At 46.1% G+C, this 20,434-nt stretch overlaps 1 protein-coding gene across 15 annotated transcripts in view; it reads right to left on the bottom strand.

The window, feature by feature from the left end:
* The window catches only part of LDLRAD4 (low density lipoprotein receptor class A domain containing 4), a 170,084-nt gene that overhangs the window by 111,772 nt on the left and 37,878 nt on the right, over positions 1-20,434 (bottom strand). Inside the window, exon 1 of one of the 15 annotated variants that reach the window (XM_070361765.1) lies at positions 17,722-17,857. The exons of the other annotated variants lie outside the window; for them this stretch is intronic. The gene's annotated coding sequence lies outside the window, so the exon portion shown is untranslated. Of the gene's footprint in view, positions 1-17,721; positions 17,858-20,434 lie in introns of those variants that run through there. 15 annotated transcript variants of the gene reach the window in all.

Below are 20,434 nucleotides of genomic sequence, written 5' to 3'. Positions count from 1 at the left end.
TGCTCAAAGCCATGCGGCTAATTACTGGATGGTCTCCGAGCTCCAACTAGCGGCCAGCTCCTAGTTCACCACACCCATGCACACCCAGCTCTGACTGGAAGAGGTGTTCAGCTGTGGTGTGATCAGATGGAGTTCTCCAGAGAGACTCCAGCAGCCAAGATCCTCCGTTAAAACAGGACACACGGCATCTGCTTCACTTATTTGAACAACCCTGCTTAGCGTCACTACGACAAGAGAATCCTAGGGTACAGTGGTTGATAACAAAAAGATTAAATCATGGTACCAAATTCAAACCTGCTATCACTTGAGCTTTCACCTCCTGGCCAGTTCTCAAATACGTGCACCAAAACTAAGCAGAGATGGTCCTAGGCACCTTCACTGGGACAGGTCTGGAGGGAGCTGACCACAGCAGGCAGCAGCCACCCAGGACAGGGCCCGGCCCCTGCATCACGGCCCTGTCTCTAGATGGTGCTAGTGGCTGACTCCAGAGACAAGTCCTCAGGACAAAAAGCCATCGGAGCAGAGCTGCCCCTCTGGCTCCCAGGTCCCCACCAAAACCACGAGCCCCACCTCGAAAAGCTGGGCAGGCAAGGAAGGGTGCCAGCATGGCAAGAGAAGCACCAGTCTGCCTTCTACACCCCAAAAAGCCCCACCCGGAAGAAGGCACCTGCTGGCTCTCGTGAGACAAGCCAGGGCCTGAAGCCAGGCCTTGGGAGGGCAGAATTCCTCCAGAGCAGCCAGACAGGCTGCCACCAGCTGTTCCTGTTTCCATGCACTCCGGCAAGGCGGGCGCCTCTCTCCAGACATAGCCAGCCACTTGAGCATGGAGGCACCAGGTGAACATAGGCAGGCAGTCTTTCAACCCACCCCTCCCAGGGGAACACCACCCCCTAGGACCCAGAGGCACCGGACTTTCCTTTGTTTCTACACCATTCACTGGGACCCTAAAACATAGAGACATCACCGACAGCATCCACCGGAGTCCGTAAGTTGTAATGTCTCATTGGAATTCACTTGTAATTATCACATCAGCCTGGCCTCTGGAGTAAAAACTGAAAGTGGTACCACAGAGGGCTTTAGTCTCAAATCCAGGTCTGATACAAGAGTGCTCTAGTCCCTGTCCTACACACCTCGGACCATGAAGTCAGTTATGGGGCCTTTCTCTTCCTCTGAAGCATGGAGGTTTTGAGGGACAGCTGCCACTTAACTTGATGATGAAAGAAACAGGTGTTCTAAAACCAAAATTCTGAAGAAAAAAATTTTAATGTTTTTGCCTTAAGATATCAAACAGGCACACCCTAATCATGAAAGCTCCACAACTTCTACTGAAATGTGTTTAACTTCCAGCAAGAGGATCTGGCCCAGCATTCCTCTCCCACAGCCACACACACACCCCTCCACACCCACGGCAGGAGTACAGTACGTGATGAGGGCGACTTGGATGTTCTCACACTCACTGCAGTGGGTTTGGAAAACTAATTTCACTTTTCTAAGGAAATCAGGCTCCACCTTTTTTTAAGCTACAAACCACTTAAAATGCCAACATGCTATATAAAATCATCACTCTAAGCATTCCATCCTAGAATTTGAGAAGGAAATTCCCCCCAGAATTTCAAGAACAGTGTAATTTGGGACAACACATGTTCACATCACATGTGACTGGCCAGCGTGTGCCCCAGCCAGGCCTCAACACAGTGTTTGGCAGCAGCAAGAGGGACCCACAGCTCAGCAGCGAGTCCCCAGGAGGGGACTGGCACTGCTCTGAACATCACACGGTTTTGTCTAAGCTCCCCAGAACTTCTCCCAGAGTTTACATGATGCCAGCTTCCTGTTAACAAATACTGCAAGTCTTGTCTGTAAAAGCTAAGCCACTCCTGCACTACCTCATCCGGGGACCAGAGGCCCCTCCTCCCAAACAGGAGCAGGAGGTGCCCCTCCACAGTGACCAGGCTCCCCATGGCTATGCCAGGCCTCTGGCACCACAGTGCCCTGTGCGGCCCATTGCATGCCTGCTCCAGGGAGCCCTCCTGGTCAGCATCTATAAATAGGATAGGTCCCACTCTAGTTCCAGGTTCCAAATCCTGACCCCACACCATACATCTTCTTATCTGAGCAATCAAGGAAAAGCTTGTCCATCACTTTGGACACAGCAGACAGGCCTGGTAAAGACCTGACACCAGACTTGAAGTTCAGGCACCAACATGTGGCTCAGGAGCTCAGGAAACTACGTGTCAGTAACTAGAACACGTACTTCCTTTCAATCTGGCCTCCGTGTTTACCGGGGCTGACTCATCTCAGTCCTCCACAGGATGCTAGAGAAAAAGCTGGATGACTTCCACAGGCTATAAAACACCAAAGGACATAGCACCCCCTGCTCCTCAACACAGGTCAGCAAAGCAAAGGCCCCTCCAAAATGCAGAGATCCTCAGGGCCCCAAGTCACTCAGTCCCAACTCCCTGTGTGAACATTCTCTATGGCCAGCCACAGGAAGTAGGGACTCATAAAGAAGGTGGTCATTTCCTTTCTCATCAGGCAGCAAAAAACACATGCAAAGGGAGGACATTAAGCAGTGAAAGGCACACCCTGACAGGCCACAAAGGCCAGGCACTTCCTGTACAACTCCTCTCCACTTTACAAGAATCCTCTGTGAGTTCAAGGTTTGCCTCATTCTGCAGATGGAGAAACTGAAATGCAAAATGAAGGGACCTGCCCAAGGTCACGGAACTAGGAACTGACAGGCCACATAATCCAACCCAGATACTTCTGCCTCCAAAGACCATGAACTCTTCTCAAGGCCATGATTATGACCTTGTAGAAAGCATGTATTATAGACTCTGAAATATTAAAAAACTGAAATGTGCAAAAATGAAAATAGTGGTTATGTGACAATAATGAAATAATGGCCCTTATATGAATAATGGCCCAATAATGAAATCCGCCCTTTCCTTTGTATCTAAATTTTCTTGCTTTTATTATTTTAAATGTTAAAAAGATAAAATGCTGTTTACAAATAAAAACTATGTGTTTATGAGTGAAAGGGTATTTTCCATTAATTATATTATGATTTCCTAAGAAAACAAAGCAGGACCTGTCACTAGTCAGCGCCACTCCCAGACAGACACATGGAGGCAAAAACTCTAGCCTCTATGCTTACAGGTCACTTCTGGACCAGAGCCTGGACTTGCTGGGACAAGACTTTCCAGAGCTCCCACTCCCTGTTTCATGCAAGCTGAGCTTTAAGAATTCCAAAGTTTCGTTTTGAGACCATCCTGCTAAGTGAAAGTAACTGACTGCATCCTATTACTGCCATAATGAACTGGGGCAGGCCACCTTCACCACAGCACAACGCCCCTCCTCCCGCTCCCCCCACTGTGAGCTGAATCGCAGGGTTGGCAAGGTGCAGTGCGGTGTGGGGGGGGGGACAGCCCCTCAGGGACACCAGGAGCCCTGGACTGGAAGGAGAGAGCTGTGTCTGCTCCTCCCTCAAGACTGGTGGCTACAAGACCCTGCAGTCACTCAGCCTCTCTAGGATTCAGGTTTTCTTCTTTATACAATGTAAAAAGTGAAATCAGTGGCCTTCACAGTTACTTGAAGTTCTAAAACTGACTTTATTATTTCTGCCTTTGTCAGTGTGTGTAGTGCTCAGTCTTTCACACAAACATAAATTAAACTCTTTCTGTACAATCATGAGAAGCACACATACCAAAGTATATATTAGAGTTCACTCCTACTGGGTACATCTTTCAGCCTCATAGAAATTCACATATTAGAAAACAAAAACAAAAAAAAACAACAACAGTGGCTATGCCCTTTGTTTCCGATATTCAAGAACAGGTATCACCTGAAACACAACACAAAGACTCTTAACACACCTGGAAGTCAGCACAGCCCGCTCCCAATGCACTAAGCAGACAGGGCCAACCCCTTCCAGGTGCCAGCTGATCCTTTAAATTCATTCTACGTCTACAGGTATAAGCTCACATACAGGCCATCTGGACAGGGGAAGCTGTGTTTCAGGTTAAGTAAAATCCAGTTACAGGCGGCCCTGTACCCACACCCGGGATTCACAGGAGGGGCTGGTTTTCCTGGGTCGGGCTTGGGCACCTTGGTGGAGATGAGTCTACAGAGGGTCAAACTCCAGATTTCCCCAGCCACCAGGTCCACCACAGCTTTCCAGGATGTTGGGCATACCACACAAGGTCATGTGTCCTGAGGGCAGGGAGAGTAAACGTGTTGAGCTCCTACACAGTCCAGATGCCAGGGGGCTTTACTACTCCTGATGTGTCTGCTAGAGCCATTCCCCTAAAAAGCGCTGGTGTTGGATTCGTCAGTTGCAGACCAAGATGGCACAGCTCATTTAAGGGAAAAAGGGTTCACCTATGAGTCAAATGCTTGATTTTTACTGTGCTTGATTACTACAATATATAGTGTTTTTATGCACGTCCCTAAAATCTGACCCTCTAGTTACCAAAATGCTCTTTGTTCTTAAGCATTTTCTACTAACTAATCAACAAATCTGACAGAATTCACTTTTTTTAAAAAATTAATTTATTTGGTTGTGCTGGGTCTTCATTGCTCCGTAGGCTTTCCTCTAGTTGCGGTGAGTGGCGGCTACTCTCCAATTGTGGTACGTGGGCTTCTCACCGTGGCGGCTTCTCCCGTTTCTGAACATGGGCTCTAGGGTGCCCGGCTACGGTAGTTGCAGCTCCCAGGCTCTAGAAAGCAGGCTCAGCAGCTGTGGCACACAAGCTCAGCTGCTCCAAGGCATGTGGGATCTTCCCAGATCAGGGATCAAACCCATGTCTCCTGAATCGGAAGGCAGATTCTTTACCACTGAGCCACGAGGAAAGCCCCAGAATTCACTTCTATACCCTGTTGAGAGTACTGACTATCTCACGGCTATTTCATAAGACCAAACTAAAAAGATTACACATATTTTTACTGAACAACGGGCTGGCAGGCAAATAAGAAGGCAGGCTGTTCTTATATCAATTATGGTAAAAAGTGTGCAACCAGAATTTTCCTAGCAGTCATTGAAAATAGCATTTTCACCTGGCCCAGTAACACGCTTCATCCACATCTTCCAGTGCCGGACAAGGTCTGCAAGGGCACAGGCTGCAGTGACGGCGCTCGTTTCCAGTTCACTCCACCACTTCATAAGGTTCTGACCTTAGGCAAGTCACTAAGGTCTCTGACTTCCATTTCCTTATTTGTAATGGAAGTTTTTGAATATATGCAATTGCTGTGGTCACTCATTTCTAAAGAAAAAGACTTAACTTCCTCTCGAGTTAATAACACTACCACAGACATCCTTCTGATGACAAAAATCTCTTGCTAAGTATTCAGATTGAGTGATTATTTTTTTAAGAGGAGACCATTTGTCATAATTATTTCCTATTTAAGCCATTTCTGGTCCAGTCCTGATGTGCTCCCAGCTGACAGCCTCAAAATGACAGTCACCTTGACCAACATCAGCCCTTTCAGGATGGGCCGAAACTAGCGTTTAACATGTATATTCCTCAGCTTACTATACAAAATGAAATAGCCAGAGGTTAAAAGGAGAGCCACTAGGACAAATCTGTCATTAAAACCTCAGAAATAATTCAGCATGAACTGAGAAAGAGCTAGCACTGAACTTGTACTAAAGGACTCTGCCAGCCCCCAGTCTGTGGGCCTGACTCCTCCAAGATCCCTAAGGAGGATGGAACAAGCTTCAAACAGTGCCATTTACATATGATTTTCCGGGACTGAAAGCAAGGTAAAATGCAATATTTTTAAAAAGTTTAAAAGCAAATTTTAAAAATGGCTTCAAAGGGTGATCAGGACAAATGACAATGACCAATAAAATATCTACTTCTGCTTTATTGACTATGCCAAAGCCTTTGACTGTGTGAACCACAACAAACTGTGGAAAATTCTGAAAGAGATGGGAATACCAGACCACCTGACCTGCCTCTTGAGAAATCTGTTTGCAGGTCAGGAAGCAACAGTTAGAACTGGACATGGAACAACAGACTGCTTCCAAATAGGAAAAGGAGTACGTCAAGGCTGTACATTGTCATCTTGCTTATTATACAGAGTATTACTTATATGTAGAGTACATCATGAGAAACGCTGGGGTGGGGGATTATGAAGCACAGCTGGAATCAAGATTGCTGAGAGAAATATCAATAACCTCAGATAAGCAGATGACACCACCCTTATGGAAGAAAGTGAAGAGGAACTAAAGAGCCTCTTGATGAAGGTAAAAGAGGAGAGTGAAAAAGCTGGCTTAAAGCTCAACATTCAAAAAACTGAGATCATGGCATTCAATCCCATTACTTCATGGCAAACAGATGGAGAAGCAATGGAAACAGTGACAGACTTGATTTTCTTGGGCTCCAAAACCTCTGCAAATGGTGACTGCAGCCATGAAATTAAAAGATGCTTTCTTCTTGGAAGGCAAGCTATGACCAATCTAGACAGCATATTAAAAAGCAGAGACATTACTTTGCTGACAAAGTAAAGGTCCATCTAGTCAAAGCTATGGTTTTTTCAGTAGTCATGTATGGATGTGAGAGTTGGACCATAAAGAAAGCTGAGTGCTGAAGAATTGATGCTTTTGAACTGTGGTGTTGGAGAAGACTCTTGAGAGTCCCTTGGACTGCAAGGAAATCCAACCAGTCCATCCTAAAGGAAATCAGTCCTGAATATTCATTGGAAGGACTGATATTGAAGCTGAAACTCCAATACTTTGGCCACCTGATGCAAAGAGCTGACTCATTGGAAAAGACCATGATGCTGGGAAAGAATGAAGGCAGGAGGAGAAGGGGATGACAGAGGATGAGATGGTTGGACAGCATCACTGACTCAATGGACATGAGTTTGAGTAAACTCCAGGAGTTGGCGATGGACAGGGAGGCCTGGCGTGCTGCAGTTCATGGGGTCAAAAAAAGTCAGTCACGACTGATTGACTGAACTGAATGAGGTAATACTGACACCTGAAAATTCACTTGCAATGTGAAAAAAATGAAGAAGGAAGGTGACATTCATCTAAAACTTCTTAGTGAAGCAGTCACTTTTTAAAAGAAGAAATATCCTAAAGTTATGATTTAATCTGAAAGTGAACCAAAAGATAATTGTACTCCCATTTCTTCTTCTGTAACACAATGAGGGACTGGTGTGAAACAGTATTCCAATCATGCTGAGCATTTGCACAACTTCTGCATGAGTAGTTCTCTTCACATATCTAAATGTATTTAATTTCTATATCTCTTCGGAGATGGAGGAGAGGAAACATAAGCCATAGACCACCACACTCAAACTACTGCTGATTGAGACATAATACGCACACGCACCAACACACAGGATCAGCTACGGTTTGTCCACGTGGCAAGAGCCTCCCAGCAGCAACCTAGACATTTCTAGATGCTAAACATGTTTTATAACTCAAGTTTCCATCATCTATACTCATCTCAAGCCATATGATCCCCTGAGGGGTTGGCAAAAGCAACAGGAAAAGACTATGCGTCACAGAATCTCATACACACAGAGAACACATCCAGGGATAATGTCAGCAGTCAACCCCCAGGTCACTTTGTTCACACCCAACATTGCTGTTACCGTTTGCCATATCTTGTGAAATGCCTAAGACGCAAGCCAAGCAAAACATTAGGCTTCAGAAATGCCTTATTATTCTCTCCATCCACTCCATCATCCAGTGCCCTGAGGCCAGGAAACTTCTGAACTTCACCGCACTTCCTTGTCTCTAGTTGAGCCCTTAATGGAACACAACAAATACATGAGGACTGTCGGAACTAAAACACCCAACGTCGAGCACTTCTTTTGTGGTAGCCTAGAAGGGAAAATTTTGTTTTACTGAACATTTTCCAAAATTTTATCTCACTGGCTAAGTACCCTAATCAGTTAGGCCAACAGACTTTGGGGCAATATTTCCCTGGTAAACAGGAAATACCCTATGACATTGCCTCTCCTTGGGACACCGCGTCCACCTCAAGCCTAACAAACACAGTGTTCAAAAATAAAACTGTAAACTTAAGGATGCAAGAGAGGGACTTCCCTGGTGGTACAAGGGCTAAGAGTCTGTCCTCCCAATGCACTGGGCCAGGTTCCATCCCTGGTCAGGGAACTAGATCCCACACGCCACAGCTGAAGATTTTGTGCACTGCAATGAAGATCAAAGATCCCACATGCCACCATTAAGACATGGCATGGCCAGATAATCAAAATAAACTTTTTAAAAAAAGAATGGAAGAGAAAATTACATTGGTCATGAGATGACACATTTTTATTCCTCAGAAACACTGCTTTGTTAAAATTCAGGATTCTTAAACCACATTTACACTGAACGTGGTGCTCACTGCTCCCAGGAATCCTAAGATATGAGCTACTGAGGTCTGGAACAGAGCAGCTGTGACTGAGACTAGGCCAGTCTGCCAGGTCTGCCCTGGGAGAACAAAGGCTGGACCTAAGGTGAGGTGACAGGTGCCAAGGCCCCACAGATATGAGCCAGGTCCCTACAGCTCCCTCCACTCACGCGCCCAAGCAAGTCCACACCTGCCCGAGTCACAGCCTATCCAACCACTTTGCTCCATCTGTAAAGGCCTTTGCCATGACTAATCAAGTTCTCAGGAATATTTGTTGAGTGAATGAACGAGTGAACGAATTAAAAAAATGAAAAAACCAACAACTAATTTTGCTTTTGAATGCCCCTCCTGGTGGCAGAGGTGCTTTGCTGCTGACAGTACTGTTCATCGTTCTGTTTCCTGGAGCACGTGAGACTGAGCCTGAGTCGAGAGGTGTGAGGACACCTGTGAACACAAACTGGCTGGGGGAGGAGGAGGAGAACGAGTGCTCACGCCACTGCTCACACACACTCTCTGGAGGAATCCAAAGTCCATCCAGGCTTGATACACAGTCCACTGCCTAGAAACTGAGAAAATACCTCAGAGTTTAGTTAGCCTCAGGAAACTAAAATCCCTGTGTGGATGGACTCTCAGGGGCCGAGGTACAAGCAAGGCCTCTGATGTGCCCACTGGTGCTGGCAGTGACAGTCCTTATGCAGATCATTTGATTTTTGTGGTCTACTGTAACTTCTTTTTTTTTTTTTTTTGTAACTTCTTAAAATATATACACCATTTGACTTCAACTTCGTTTTCTATCTCACTAAGTGTTTTGCTGCTGCCCATGAATAAGCAGATGCTGAGATAGGAGAACACAGACTATAAACACAATCAGGTTAATGAAGAGGTTGCTGCTATAAATTCTCTAGGGAAACGGGACCCATAGGACACACACAGAGAAAGGAGAAAGATTTATTATGAGGAACTGGTTCCACAATTATGAAGAAGTCCCTCGATCTGCCGTCTGCAAACTGCAGACCCAGGGAAGCTAGGATTGTCAAAGGCTTGAGAAGAGGCAGAGTCGAAGACCTGAGAACCATTAATGTCAACACCAGCCCAGAGCAGGATATCACACCTGAAGCAGGCAGGCAGGAAGCAAAGGGGCAAGATTCCCCCTTCTTCTCCCTTCTGCTCTCTGCAGGCCTTCAATGGACTGGACGACATCCACCCACAGCAGGGAGGCCATCTACTAAGTCTGACTCATCTGGAAACACTCTCACAGACACATCCAGAAATATTTAACGTGGGCACCCCTTGGCCCAGTCACACTGACTACAAGCTAAACACGTTAAGCACTTCAAGTATTAACACTTTTCTATGGAGTTCTCCATAAAAGAAGAAGAAAGGACCCCAGCTCCTCTAACTGTGAGGATCATGGGACTAAGGCTGCTGAGAATCATGAGGAAACAAACTCATGCGGTTTGATGATCGGTGGAAGAAATGGACGCCTCCATCCTAACTGTCAGGACCTCACTCACTCCTACAGCCACACGCAGTGACGAGGACTCCCCTGGGGCACAGTCCCACCCAGTGCATGAGCCCATCACGTCCACCAGTGCATAAGAACCACACGACTGGACACACACAGGGCCAAAAGCCAATCTTGTGGTCCTAAACTGAACACACAGAATGTCGCAGTGGCTCGCCCAGAAGAGGCTGGACCTCCACCATGACCCCAACACTCTCATAAAAGGTTAGACAGAGGGTGTTTCTTCCTGAGGTGACATGAAGCCTGTTCTTGAGCACGATTCTTCACCCTGAGAAGCTCAAGCACCCAACTTCATAAGGAAGAGTTTTCATCTTGTGGTTGAAAGCCATCCGTTCTTTCTGTAACTATCTCTGCAGCCATTCCAGTGGCTCAGGACTGGGTAGGTCTGCAGGTGAACAGCACTCTCCAGGACAGAGACAGATGGAGCCCAGATGGTTTCACCTCATCTGTCTTTCCCTTTGCAAAGTGTTACAGTGGACGACTAACAACTCTCAATCCTGGTCTACTTATGCTTTCTCCACTGACAACTCAAGTTCCCAAAAGACGGAGTCAATGTTTTTCATTCAACTGTAAATCAAAGATAACATTCCTGAAGAGGGTTTGAAGTAAGTGATTAGGGAACTAGACAAATAACAGAACTAAGTCTTACATACACTTACACATTTATGAATCCTTGAACAGTTCGATGTGCTGCAACCTATGATCCCTCTAACACTGTAAGAGTCCTCACAGACACCAGGGCACATCTCAGGTCCTCTCCCATCCTCAGTTTACCCATCATATGACAGGGACAAAGGAGAAAGTGAACAGAATGTGATTTTTTGTGGCTGTGCTGTGTCTTCATTGTGGTGAGTGGGCTCTCCAATTGCCCCTCAGTATGGGGATCTTAGTTCCCCAACCAGGGATCCAACTGTATCCCCTGCTTCCAGGGAAGTCCCAACAGGATATAATTTAAGTCCCTATGAGAAGTTATCAATATGCACTCTGGAATGGACTTTCTTTATATATACAATATATATTATAGTGCAAGCTCAGAGTATATTTAAAGGAACTGCTAAACAGTTCAGGTGATGGGACCCTCACCATAATGCAGAAAATACCAGGCAGCACAGCATCCTGAACTGTCGCAAAGCAGAACAGAGTCCAAGTTCCTCATGAGGGCTGATTGTGTTTCTAGAAGCCCCCACCTGCCAAAATGCCGAAGTGGTGGCTGCTGTTTTCCAGCGTTTCAGTTCTTCTGCCAAATCTCCATACTTGTTCACTTTTTCCTAGCTGGTGTCTTAAATGCTTCTAAGCAGGACAGTTATGTCAGTGAGTCTTAGTGCTTTGTTACTGTCACCATGGTTGCCAGAAGTGTTATTATGACCTTCAATTCACCTTGTAGCAATGGTTTCTAAAGCATTTTTCATGTGCAGTCACAGTACTGACTGATTCCTTTATGGATCCTTTTTTTAGATTATTAAAACTGTTACTATTTCTGCAATATTTTAGTGTGAAATAGACAAAGTTGTATAATGGATCCTACTAGCATCAATTAAACTTTCCTCTGCTGTAAACTCAAGACAGTTTTAGTGTAAACAATGCTAATATGGATGGCCACATAAATCTTTCCATTTCAACAAACCCTTGTCCTTTAAACAGATATGGAGTAGACCTTTATTGATGTGATTTCGGCTAATGACAGAGATGGTTTAAAAAAAATCTTTTTAGTCATCGGAAATTGAGGTCAGGGTACTTGTCCATTTTATTCTGCGCTATATTCTACTTACATACAATTGAGGAATTGTAAAACTCAGTATGTTTCATCTATAAAAAATTCGAATTGCTACAGAAGTAAATCTTCACTTCAAAATGTGAGAGAAATATAAACTGATCATTATTCCCTTTCTACTCCCTTCATGGAACAGAGTAAACATTTTGGAGATTACAGTGATAGTAACTAGTCATTTATCTGATGGTTTCTTGGTCTGTATTAGATTTTCTAAAAACTCAACTGATTAAACTGATATTAGCTATACAGGTACATTTTTTCTTAATCTCTCTGCCTCCTTTGATACAGGTTTTTACCATTTTCTCTGCATTGAATCAATGACATCGGTATTACTTAATTGATCTTCTTTGAATTTTTCTTAACTGCAAGAGGTTTATATTAATTACTAGCATTTTCTCTGAAATAAATATTCAATCATCTGATTTTAACCCGGAGTTAAGTCCACTCCTCATAATACACATTTCTCAGTTTCACATGAGATCAAAATGAAAACAGTAATAAGAATTTGGGTGCCCCTTCCACAGTGTGATGGCAGATGGTGCAGAAAATTTAAGAGCTCACTCAATAAAGTCAAGTCTTCATAGCCGGGACATGAGACAAGCAAGTAACAAGCATTCTTCTTTATTCAAAAGACATCCCCACTCCCTCACCCACCTTCCAAAGATAAGCAAGGGTTCCTTTCTCACATCTTTGTTTATCAGAGCCAACCCAGGAGATACAGAACACAAGCCCCATTTTATCCTTACCTTTGGTAGCACGTTAATAAAGTATGTTCGTTAAAACGCATTTGTGAAAGAAGAGTTACTGCAAAGTTTCTGAGTATTCTCAATTTCTAATGTTAGAACATCATCAGTGAAGTCTTTCCAATTACATTTAGAGATGAGGTGAGTTTCTTCTTCCTCCAGCTTTACTGAGTTCTCATTGACAAATGGGGTGAAATTCTTAAAAGTACTTCTGAGTAGTTTTAGGGGATTTTGAAATTAGGAGTTCACTGGCCAAAATCATCCAAATTGAAGGCTGATGATACTGTGCACTGTCTCGGGTGATTTCTGAGATGATGTATACAAGAGTAACTGTGAGTTGGAACAGGCCTAAGGCATCCAGGTATAGACAGGAAATACTAGGAATAATGGGAATGCCAAGGGGACAGTCTCTAAGGCTGTGTGACTATGACTAGCTAAAATAATACACAGCACTAAATGTTAAAGCTCGATGTCTGTTTTCTGACAGTTCATGAGAAACAGACAAAAACCTGACAACAGAATCGACCTTCATCACTGTAACAATACAAAGCAAGTTACGTATCTGTTGTCTTTATACCCGTTCCAGGAGGCCTATCCTTGGATTTGTCTGGTGTCTCTGGGGTGAGTGTGTCTCATGCTGACAACCCCGGATCCCTCTTCCAACCCAGCCTCAGCCTGTGGCCTGACTGACCTCCAGCCTCTCGCACCGCCTGTCAGTGAGGGGTCTCATGCTGAGCCATCCCCACCTCCTAGCCCATCTGTCTCTGCTCACTTGTCTCCCACTTACCCAAGCCTCGAAGTCATTCTGTGTCTCTCACTGGACACTCATGGCCTCTTGCCACAAGGCCTTCTCCTGTCACCACAGCCTGCTCAGGCCGTCTCACCTCTGCCTTAAGAAGCTTCCTCGCCCTTCTCTGGGCTGCTCTTCTCAGCCTCTGCCTCTCCCTCCACTCACCCCTCCCACAGCTCCCAGACCCAACTTCCTTAACTAATGACACCTTCTTCCCCAAAAGGTCTCCCCTACCACATAACAACCTACACACATTTAGATACTTGGGGTCTGGCCCCCACTTTCTTGCCCAGCCTTCTGTTTCTCACCTTCCTTCCCAAGCCACCTCAGCCCCAGCCATATTCACCTTCTCATGGCTGTGCCTCTCGCTGAGCCTCCGCCTTTGCCCAGAACGCTCTCTCCTTGCACGTGTCCACCTGCAGACACACAGCGTGCTGTAGGCCCCACTTCACGTGTCACGATCTCCATGAGGGGTGTACACAGGCTTCTGTGCCTGGGTCCCCTCGGCAGCACATGCTGAGCACACAGCAACGTGGACTGCAACCAGGGACATGATTGCAGGTCTCTTCCATCAGACCCCCTGTGCTGCAGGGCCTGTTTCCCAGCCATCTCTGAGCCCAAGCCCCTCAGAGGGCCCAACACACAGCTGGAGCTCTGAGGTGGGCACAAGATGAACTTTATCACCAACAGCTGGTCGTGACCCTGCTCATGTCCCCCTGCTCCTCTTCCAACAGCAGCTTTCTGTCTTGGTGACAGAGCATCTTCACACCCTTGTGAAGCCCAGGTCTGCCAAGACTGAGACAACTCCCTGTACTTCACCACGAACATCACCTTTGATCTGCCCAGGTGTCCCCTGCCCTGAAGACAGGCTCCTGAGGGCGGGAGCTGCTACTGCCACACGAAAGCCTTCCTACTGCACAAGATCACTGTAAATCATTATGGTAAAGAGTTTGTGGAATTCTTAATGCACTATTATCCACAAAAGTCCACAATTTTACGTTTCCAATCTTCAGGAAAAACAGAGAGTCAGACCAGAAATTCTGCAATTTTTCCATTTTTTTTTTTTCATATTTTTTGTCAGTTTCCCTTAGCAGCAGCCCTGACAACACAAGAGCAACTTGTAGGCCAGGTGGGTTTTTCCTGGAAGATGGCCCTACCTGGAGTTTTGTCTAAAGAATAATGCTTCACTCAAGGTAACCCACTCCAGTGTTCTTGCCTGGAGAATCCCAGGGACCGGGGAGCCTGGTGGGCTGCCATCTATGGGGTTGCAAAGAGTTGGACACGACTGAGCGACTTAGCAGCAGCAGAACATTTACAAGAGATTTGTTGGTATAATTATCATTATTAAATGATATTACCTGTAAAATATTATAGGATAACAAAGGATAGCTCCCAACTCTGTTTGTGCGTGTTAAGTCACTTCAGTCACATCCAACTCTGTGCAACCTATGGACTGTGGCCTGCCAGGCTTCTCTAGCCATGGGATTCTCCAGGCAAGAATGCTGGAGTGGGTTGCTGTGCCCTCCTCTAAGGGATCTTTTCAACCCAGGGGCCAAACCTGAGTCTATTATGTCTCCTGCAATGGCAGATGAGTTCTTTACCACTAGTGCCACCTGGGAAGCTGACTGTAAGCAGATCACCTCCATACTTAAGTATATCTTTCTTTTGGATTCCTAATGGTGTCTTTTTTGCCTTTTCATACTGTTCATGGGATTCTTGAGGCAAGAATACTAGAGTGGTTTGCCATTCCCTTCAAACTATGTGCTGGAGAAGACACCTGAGAGTCCCTTGGACAGCAAAGAGATCAAACCAGTCAATCCTAAAGGAAATCAACCCCGAATATTCAATGGAAGGACTGATGCTGAAGTCAAAGCTCTAATACTTTGGCCACGTGCTGCAAAGAGCTGATTCTTTGGATCTGGGAAAAGATGCTGGGAAAGATTCAGGGCAGGAAGAGAGGAGGTGACAGAGGATGAGATGGTTGGACAGCATCACTGACTCAATGGACATGAGTTTGAGTAAACTCCAGGAGACAGTGAAGGACAGGGAAGCCTGGAGTGCTGCAGTCCATGGGATCGCAAAGTCTGACACAACTTAGCAACTCCATAACAATAGCGTCTAATTGACAGTGTGCTTTTAAAAATATATTTTGGAAAAAATAAATAAATTTTAAGACTTTATTTTTAAGTGAGGATATCCAAAGAACTGAAAGCAAGGATTTGAAGAGGTGTTTATGTTCACAGAAGCACTATTTCCAACAGCCAAAAGATGGAAGCTACCCAAGTGTCCATCGACAAACAAATGGATAAACAAAATGTGCTCTATACAGACCATGGAATATTATTCAGTTTAAAAAGGAATGAAATTCCGACACTTGCAATAACATGAGCCTTGAGAACACTATGCTAAGTGAAGTGAGCCAGTCACCAAATGACAAATACTCCATGATCGCACCAGTGCCAGGTCTACAGCAATCAAGTTCCAAGAGCCAAAGGGCAGAACACTGGATGCTAGGGGCTGGGGTGGGGATAGCAGTCAGTGGTTGATGGAAACAGAGCTTGAGGCTTTCAAGATGAAGCCAATTCTGGGGATGGAACTGCACATCAATGTGAATGTGTTAATACCACTCAACTGTACACTTTAAAATGGTTAAAACAAAAAAATATAAATAAATAAAATGGTTAAAACATACTGTTTTCCCCAGCAGCATGACCATTTTTCATTACCACTAGCAGTGCACAGTGTTTCAAATTGTTACATATTTTCTACCACATTTTTTGAAAAAAGGGAGCAGCAGAATGTTTGAGAACCAGTTAAAGATTAAAAATTAGGTAACTGACTTAAATACCACAATACTAAGTGGTTCAGTTCAATTCAGTTGCTCAGTCATGTCCGACTCTTTGCGACCCCATGAATTGCAGCACGCCAGGCCTCCCTGTCCATCACCAACTCCCGGAGTTCACTCAGACTCATTAGTGACAACAAGTTCTTAATGACAACTGGAAAGCACTCTCATATCTTGCAAAGCACTAAAAAATACTTCCCAGACCCACCTGGACCCGTAAAACTTTTCTCAAATGACTTAAGAACCTGAGCAGATTCTCTTATCTTTACAAAGTCCACAGGGATACACAGAGATGAAGAATGAGGTGACAGGACATGGCAGCTGCCTGACTGGCACCCAGCAAGCAGAAATGCCCGCCCAATCACTGCCCTGGGCAATCGGGAATCGACTCAAGCAGACAACTCAAGAGAGCCCACAGCATTATTATTCTCAGAATGTAACTGCTCAGGTAAAATATTACAACAGAACAGAACTTCCATCTCAGGTAGCAGCTGTGGAACTTTTAAAAAGCAAGCACAGACGCAGGTCATGTTCGGGACAAGTCCTGCCTGCTCTAATTCGCCCTGGTTCCAGGGCACCCCGACATTCTGCTCCGGAAGAGAGGTGCCCGAGTAATGTTCCTGACTTCTCCAGCTCCACTCACAGACTCCACACAAACACTTTTGCTCCCAGTGGACCGTGCGGCCCAGTCAACATGGGTACCACTCCCATCCTGGCTGAGGCACTCTCGCCCACATAGTCCTGGGGCGGCTGTAACACTTTGTGTTTGCAAGTCATCGGCATGCTTCCCCATTGATCCTGTCCCCTCAAGGTGACCGGCCACTCAGACAGAACGTGCAGAAGCAGGCACCACTGAGCAGTGCCAAAGCTACAGCAACCTGTGGAAGTACAGGTGAAGTACTTGTCATCTAAGGTTTCCTCCATGTCCGCTGACAGCTGCTGGCCTATCATAATCACCCCCGAGAGTCTCCAGAAAAACTGTAGAGAACATGGTACTACAGACCCAGCGAAAGAGGGGAAAACTGCTGATTAAACATCGGACCAAGGGGCTTCCCTGGTGGTCCAGTGGTTAAGAATCCACCTTGCAATGCAGGGAACACAGGTTCAATCCCTGGTCCTGGAAGATCCCAGATACCAAGGGGCAACTAAGCCTGTGTGCCACAACTACTGAGCCCATGCTCCAGAGCCCCGGAGGCACACCTACTGAAGCCTGCATGTGCTCCACAACAAGAGAAGCCAGCACAATGAAAAGCCTACACACTGCAACTAGAGAGTAGTCCCTGCTCACTGCAGCTAGAGAAAGCCCACGGGAAGCAACAAAGACCCAGCACAGCCAAGAAAGGAAAAAAAAAAAAATTAGTAAAAGTTTTTTGCCTTTTTTTTTAATGTCAGGATGAATCCACAGAGACCCCAAATGATGAGCAAGTAGCCAGGCTCCCTCCCAAGCGCCAAGCTTGCAAAGGTAACCAAGCACTGGCAACTGGACTTTGGCAGGAACCACTCCCAGTACAATGTTATGGAAAATTCAAGAAAAATGCCCACAAAGAAAAACCCCAGCAGATGGGGGTCCCCTCTTGTGTTGCCACACAACGTATAAGCGGACATCCTGCCAACACCTCCTCTCCCCACACTCACTACGTTTCCAAAATGACTTTTCCAAGTTAACTGAACTTTACCTCACCTTTACGGAGATCAAAATCTTACTGAGAATCCCATCAAAGCCCTGGCCGTCTCTACAGTAACAGGCACAATTTCAAAGAATTCACATATTCCTGGGTCCCCTGGGGGTTAAAAATCTCGGTCCCAGTGGCTACCTCCTTCCATTTCCTTCCTGCTTTGAATCTGAGAAACACTGGGAGACCCACCTCCATCTGTAAGAATTACGTAACTCTAACAAATTTCAAGAATCCCTGAGGGCCCCTTCTGAAGGAGTGGCCTGCGCACCGTGCTGAGATTAAGGCTCAAAGGAGAGGCCAGCTCACAGGGACTAGGAGGTCCAGCCAGCAGACACACAGCACCCCCAGAGGATGTCTCCCAGATCACAGCACCCACGCCTGGCACCTGCCCTCACACATGCACCCATGTGACTCTGTGGGACCGCTGAGGCTCCATCTGCTCCAGCAGCATCTGCTGCCACAGACAGGTCCCCACAGTAGCCTAACCTTGGAGATCACATTCACACATGAGCACTGTTCATCTGGGTGATAGCTGCGGGGGTGGGGGTGGGGGGGGCGGGCGGGCAGGCAGAGGGGTGCAGACAGACAGGCACTGCCTCTACCCCGCAGGCTGCCGGAGCCGCCTCACCCACACACACAGACCAAGCCCACAAAGCCAAATCTTTGAGCTGCTGCTGAGAAACCCATAAAAAGTAATGCTATTTCTAACCTCCTCCACCATGGAAAAATACACACACCACTAAGCAACCCAGATTCTCTAAAAGATTTATTTTTATACTCTCCTCCACACCCCCCACCTTTACCTCCCCAGAAAAATTTTAGGTGTAACATTTGCTAGCTTTTTAGCAGTTTGACACTGTGCTAGGCATCAACTGACGAAGTTGTTGTGTGTTTTGGTTTAACACAAAACATAAAGGTGTTTTTCTGAATGTCTACTTGATGAGAAAATAGTCTAGTCTTAACAACACAAGGACAGCACCCACTGCCCAGGCAGAGCAAATGCTCAATTTCCCAGGCCACAGGCAGAGATGGCCAAGGCAACAGGACTCTCCTCCCAGCTTCTAGAAGTGGTGTCTGCCTGCTGGCCTTCCCCTCTGCCTTGCTGGGTCTTCCTCTTACCATAAAGCATCCCTGGTGCCCTTGCTGAACTCTAGTAGTTTTCCTCCACGCCACTCTTCACCTTCAAGTGGAAGAATGAGGGGAAAGCAGTGAGATGGGACTCAAACCTGAGTCCCGAGTCCCCTGATGCTGCACACACGGCTCGGCGGGGAGAGGGCAGGGAGGGAAGGAAGGAAGAACACGGAAGGTGGGAGAGCCTGAATGAGACCTGGAGAACCCAGAAACTCTCACAAGCCAAGAGGGACCCTGGACCTAGTCTACCTAGGATCTGTCCTAGGACACCCGCCCCCGACTGGGAATCTTGGTGTCACCTCCCCTGATGACAACCTCAAAGGCCAGAGAGGCACCAAATGACCCCAACCTAACAGCCAAGATTGCCTGGCTCCTCACAGAGCCAGGATGTCTTGGTGCAGCTTCTGAATGACCCCAACCTAACTGTGAGGCAGAGTTTAAATCCTCCTTCAAGTTAGGGAACCCCCAGCATAAACCTTCCACAGTTTAATATGTTTTACTGGACATTGGCAAAAACACATCTGGAGAAAGTAAGCATTCCTTCAGACAGTGTGAACAGCAGAAACCTGTACTCGGAGGTGATGCTTCTCCCAACACTACTGATCTTCTCTGATGTAGCCTGAAAGTTTAAATGTAACACAAAGACAGAAGCTCAGGTCAGGCTGCATCATCCATATCTACAGTCATGTTTTGACTACTAGAGCACGTCCCCACTGCAACCACACGTCTCACACTGGAACTTCCACTTGGCTCCCTGGTCCTCATCATCCACTTCACATACCTTAGGGACCTTGAAGGAAACCAAAATAAGAAGTGGGACGTCCCCGTCTGAACCTTTCTTCTCAGTGCTGAAAGCTGACCATGTCTACGTCTCATGAAGAGGACAGGAGAAGGTACAAGAAACTGCAATTCATGACCTGTTCACCCCCATCCCAGCAGCTCTGTGCTCAGCCAGGGCTCCAGCACTTCACCCTCCTGGCTCCAGAAAGACACCTCATGGAACTCTTCAGCACACCTCTTACTCCTGAAATCGGATGGGAAGATCCACCTCCGCTCTCTTTCTCTGACCCAGACAGCCACGGTCCTTGGGTAAAAGCTAGCATTTGGATGAAAAACAACAGCTGACATTTCATCAAGCTCTGACCATGCACTGAATGCTAAATTAAGAATCTTCACAGTAATTCCACAAAACAATTATTATCCTACATTAAGAAAAGAAGACCTTAGTCTCAGAGGGGTTAGGGTTTCCTAAAGGTGGGGGGTGCGGAGGAGAGTATAAAAAATAAAGTGAGTGAAAGCAGCAAGCACAGAATTTGGGCCAAAGGTCGTGTTTCCAGCTATACCTTATAGACGTGATATGGCAAAGAGGCACCTGTGTTCAGATTTATTAAGGAGGTCTAAATTTTAAAACACGTTTAATAACAACCCAGACATGGGGACTCGACCTGATTTTAAAACCAAGTCCAAAAAATTGCACTGTACAGTAAAACAAGCACATTTTGTAGTTAATGAAAAGCCCAGACCTCCCTGGGCTGTCCCAGCCCAGCAGATAGAGCACTGTGGTAATGCCACCAGTCCATTCCATCA

The sequence above is a fragment of the Bos mutus genome, chromosome 24 (genome assembly GCF_027580195.1).
Source record: "Bos mutus isolate GX-2022 chromosome 24, NWIPB_WYAK_1.1, whole genome shotgun sequence".
NCBI lineage: Eukaryota > Metazoa > Chordata > Mammalia > Artiodactyla > Bovidae > Bos > Bos mutus.
This window is presented reverse-complemented; position numbering and strand designations above follow the sequence as displayed.